Source organism: Echinops telfairi, unplaced genomic scaffold (assembly GCF_000313985.2).
Source record: "Echinops telfairi isolate 266 unplaced genomic scaffold, ASM31398v2 ScPeMD7_7469;HRSCAF=8507_1, whole genome shotgun sequence".
Taxonomy (NCBI): Eukaryota; Metazoa; Chordata; class Mammalia; order Afrosoricida; family Tenrecidae; genus Echinops; species Echinops telfairi.
The window spans coordinates 613132-618604 of NW_022111373.1; positions in this window are offsets into that span (position 1 = coordinate 613132).

The window sequence follows — 5473 nt, forward strand, 5'->3', positions numbered from 1 at the left end:
TCATGTTAATCCATTAATTTATTGAACACATGGACTGTTTCCATGTGTCTTTCAATTTTCATCATTTTTCTCTCCTCTGAACCGAGAGAGACCATTAGTTGCACCTTAATGTCTGCTCATAAGCTTGTAAGACCTAGTGACTAGTCACTAGTTAGACTTCGTGGACTATGTTATGCCAGTTGACCTCAGGGACTTTTTGCATGGTGATGCTACACTCTTCTTCATATTGTCCACCTTCTCAGATTATTTGCTCAGTGCACAGATTGAATCAGTAGAATGAAACAGCCCTGATGCATACCTTTCCTAAACGTAAACCATGCAGCATGCCCTTGTTCTGCTCCAATGACGGCCTTCTGGTCTAGCTACAGGTTTCGCATGAGCACAATGCGGTGTTCTGGAATGCTCATTCTTCCCATTGTCATCCATAATCTGTTATGATTCACATAAATACCTTTTTCTATAGTTTAAAAAAACACAATAAACATCTTTCTGGTATTTTTTGCTACTGGCCAAAATCCATCTGACATCAGGATTGATATCCTTCATTCCATGTCTTCCTCTAAATCTGGCTTCAATTTCTGTCAGTTCCCTGTTGATGTAGTGCTACATCAATTTTTAATATCTTCAGCAAACTATACTTGCGCTTGATATTAATATTATTTGATAGTTTCTGTATTCTAGAGGGTCGCCTTTCTTTGAAATGGGCACAAATATGGATTTCTGCCAGTATGTTGGCAAGTGGCTAGCCTTCAAATTTCTTGGCACACATTAGTGAGTGCTTCCAGAACTGCACAGATTCGTTGAAACGATTCAATTGCTATTTTGCTAACTCCTGGAGCCTTGTTTTTCACGAATGCCTTCAGTGGAGCTTGGGCGTCTTCCTTCAACATCATCAGTTCTGGATCATATGCTGCCTCTTGAAATGGTTACATGTCGACTAATTAATACTCCTTGACTCTGGAATTCTCCCTTTTTTGATGCTTTCTGCATCGTCCGATATTTTCTATATAGAATCTTCAATGTTGTAATTCATGGCTTATATATTTTTATTCAGTTCTTTTATGTCATCATTTCTTCTATTTTCTCAGATACTCATCATTCAAGCGCAAGTTTTATTGTCTCTTCCAACATCTAATTTGGTCGTTGCTTTCTCTCCTATCTGCTCAATGACTTTTTGCTTTCTTCATGTACGATGTCTCTGAGGTCACTGCTCAATTTGTCAAGTCTTCGGTCATTAGTGCTCAGTGTGTCAAATACGTTCTTGAGATGGTCTCTAAATTCAGGTGATATAAATTCAAGGTTGCACTTTGGCTCTCATGGACTTCAGATGCTTCCGCCTGCACTTACAATAAGCAATTGGTGGTCTGTTCCACAGTCGGCCTCTGGATTTGCTTCAGCTGATATTCAGCTTCTTCATCATCGCGTCCCATAGATGTAGTCACGCTGACTCCTGTGTTTTCCTTCTGGCAAAGTCCACTTGAATAAACATCATTTGTGATGTTGAAAAAGGTAATTGCAAAGAAGTCACTGGTCTTTCAAAATATATCATGTGATTTCCAGCTTTGTTTCTATCATCAAGGCCCTATTTTCCATATTGATTCTTCCTCCTTGTTTCCAACGTTTGTATTTCAATCGCTAGTAATTATCAAGGCATCATTAATGTATATTTGATCAATTTCAGACAGAAAAGCAGTAGATTTTTTTGTTTTCTTCATCATGGATTTTAATGTAAGTATGTATTTAAGTATGATTAATAATTGTTATTAACTGGTTTTCCTATCACAGATAGCATTGTACTTCAAGATAGATCTTGAAACCATCTCTTTGACAATGAATGTGATGGCATTACTCTTGAATTTATCATTCCCAGAATAGTAAATTATATGATAGTCCAATTCAAAATGGCCAATGCCAGTCGATTACAAAGTCTATGCCTATGATACTAGCCTTTATACTTTCCATTTCATTTTTCACAACTTTCTATTCTCTTAATGTCATGCATTGCACATTCCACCTTCTGATTATTAATGAATGTTTGCAGCTCTTTCTTCTCATGTTGAATAATGCTCCATCAACAAGGGGAGGTCCTGAAAGCTCCATCCACATCATTAAGGTTGACTCTACTTTGAGGGGGAAGCTCTGCCCCACTCATATTTTGAGAACCTTTCAAGCTAAGGGGTTCTTTTCTGGCACTAAATTAGATTGTGTTCTAGTACTATTCATAAGTTCTCAATGACTAACCCCTAAGAAATGGGGTGCCTATTCCTTTCTCCTAGCCTGGAAGCTCTGCTGTAACCTGGGTGACCCTGCTAGTACGTTGCATCACAGCAACATGAAAGTCACTGCAATGTGACAAGTTGACAGAACAGTAAGGAAGAAATGAAAGTAAAAATTTACAAAGCCAAATTTCTTAACCACAGAATCTTTTGTTTATACCGCTAAATTTGGAACTGTTTATTTTGTTTTCTTCAAAGCAATGGGTAACGATAACAGTAATATCATTCTTGGTGTATGGATGTAGGTACAGATTGAGAAATTAAGCTATAAAGCAAAAAAATGACAGAAGCATTTGAGCTCAGATCTGTTTAAGTATCAAGTCCATAGTTTTCCACCAAGACCCAATTAGGGCTATGGGAGAAGGAGCTAGCAGAGATGGGTGTAAGAATCCAAATTATTGTACTTTTCCTTAAATGTATGGTACCTCGTATATTGCTCATCTGAGGGCAGAAAGTCCTCACTTACTTTAGTTATTCAGCAAAGATCATTTTAGTTTCCCTAACTGGTTACTGTCTGATGCCTAGCAGGGTAAGCTGGAGAAGTATTTCTGGACTTGTATGCTGGTGCCACATTGACTCATATTTCAGGCAGATTCTGCTGTCCAAGAGATGCTCTGAGTTAGGACCTCTCTGAGGATCAATCAGATGCCCTTTGAGGATTGGCCTACAAAACTCTGGGCCCATATATAGAATAGAGGTGAGTGCCTTTTGGCTCTTTGTCTCCTGTGGAGAGGATATATAGGGCCTGGTCTCTGTATACAAGGTTTTCATGTAATTAGTCTCTATAGCATTTCTGGGGGCTGTCAGATGACAGGGAGATAATAAGTGTGAAATTTTACTCCTTTTTTCTCAAGGCAAAAAATCCAGCCTGGAGAGATTCAAATACTGGGAATCTGCTTGTAAAAGACATGAACCCTATTGTCAACTTTCAATAAATTGCAACTGAAGCATGACCAGGTTCCAAATTATCTCAGCAAGTACTGTCCAGCAGGGACTGTCCAGCAGGGACTGGCAATAATAAATTGGTCCAGGAGGGAGGCAGGATTGGAGCCTCAGTTTGGCTACCTCTCATGGCTTAGGACTTCCAGTCACCCATCATTTTTCTCCAGATTATACCAGAGTCCCTGTAGGTGCTCACTATCTGACTCTGCATACCTTCTTCTGCACCCTCCCCACATCTACTCAGGCCCACCTCCCACCTCCTTTCTGTTGCAATTATGTCTAGTAAGCATTGCTGGCTGAGTTTTCCAAAGGTACAGCCGTGGCCATTAACCTTTAACGAGAGCAAAATGTCAATCGGGTGTAATGAGGAGCACACCATCTATTTACAGCTGCTTTTCAGAGCACAAGGTGCTGGGCAAAGAGAGAATTTTGCTTTAATATAAAGCAGGTGCTTAAAATTCATGCAGTAAGGGAAAGCGGGGCTATGAGGACGGGCTCCCAGCGAGCAGTGGAGAATCCAGGTCAGGCAGGAGGAGCTGTTGAGCAGCGTCCTGCACGCGGGGTCAGGGATGGACGCCACTGGAAGCCACGTTGGCCAATTCTACAAGGAAGGGAAATTAGTATTTACGAAGTGCTTACTAAGTAGTGGTATTTGCAATGGCCTCGTTTGCATGCAAAATCTGGACAGAAGAATTGATGCATCTGAATTACGGTGTTGGTGAAGACTATTGCGTATACCAGAGATGGCTAGAAAACAAACAAAACTCTCTTGGAAAAAGTATAGCAGAATGCTTCTTAGATGTGACGATAGAAAGGCTTTGTCTCGTATACCTCAGACAGGTTATCGGGAGAGACCAGGCCCTCCGACTTGGTCAAAGCGAGGGTCAGCAAGACAGAGGAAGACTCTCAAGGAGATAGAGTGACACAGTGGCTGCAGCAACGAACTCACACCTAGCGATGGGCGTGAGGATGGCCCGGCCGGGGCAGTGTGTTGCGCTATTCAACAGAGAGGTGCTATGATGTGGAACCAACTCAGCAGCGCTAACAACAGCAATCAGGTGCAATGCCAGGTGCCTGATGCTCACCATTCGTTTCTCGTAACAAAGCTGATGTCCTACTTTCTGGATGCGTATCCTGAGCCTCAGAAGGGAGTAACTGATTCACTGAGGTTAATTGCCTCGAGTCACACAGCTCCTGTGGGGAGGCATGAGATGTAAACCCAGATTTGTGTTACTCCCCATTACCTGTTGTTAGAGAAAAGGAAAACCGAAGAGCAAAGAGAGATGGAGATCTTGGAAGCATGGTGCTGGTGAGGCACATTGAAAGTACCATGGGGTGCCAAAAGGACAAACAGATCTGTCTAGGAAGAAGTACAACCAGAATGGTCCTTAGAAGCCAGAATGGCCACACACACACACCCCAGGATGGCGAGACGTCATCTTACACACTGTGGACATGCTAGCAGGAGAGGCAGGTCCTAGAAAAGGACATCCCGGTTCGTGTAAAGGAGAGGGACAGTGAAAGGAGAAGACCATCAAGGAGATGGTTTACACACTGGCTGCAACAAGGAGCGCAAACAACGTGATTATGCGGATGGTGCAGAAGCGGGCAGCGCTCATTCCGTGGTACACAGGGGTGCTGTGAACGGTCGGCGACTTGACGGCGCCTAACAGGAGGAACCCTTGGAAAAGTGCTTATTATCTTTGCCCAGATGTCCTAGTGCCAGGATGAGCAGGTAGGTAGCTCCTACCTCCGTCAGAGAGAAAAAGGACAGAAAAGTTAAGGTTGCTTCTAGCCTCTGTGTAACTGACCGGAAGACAGGGGCTTTCCGCCTCCTCGCGAAGGTCCCGGATGAGGTGATGGACGCTGACTGTCAGATACAGAATCTGGAACCCATGCCAGTCACACAACTCACCCCTGACCAGCGTTGGATTATCCAATAAGCAGGGGAAACACAGGCTTACTAGTGCTTATCTACTGATATATAGTGAACAATTTGACCTCTTTTTTTTTTTGAGTGAATGAGTGAGTGAGTGAGTGAGTGAGTGAGTGAGAGAGTGAGTGAATGAGAGTGAGTGAGTGAGTGAGAGAGTGAATGAGAGTGAGTGAGTGAGAGAGTGAGTGAGTGAATGAGAGTGAGTGAGAGTGAGAGAGTGAGTGAGTGAGTGAGTGAGTGAGTGAATGAGAGTGAGTGAGTGAGTGAATGAGAGTGAGTGAGTGAGAGAGTGAGTGAGTGAATGAGAGTGAGTGAGTGA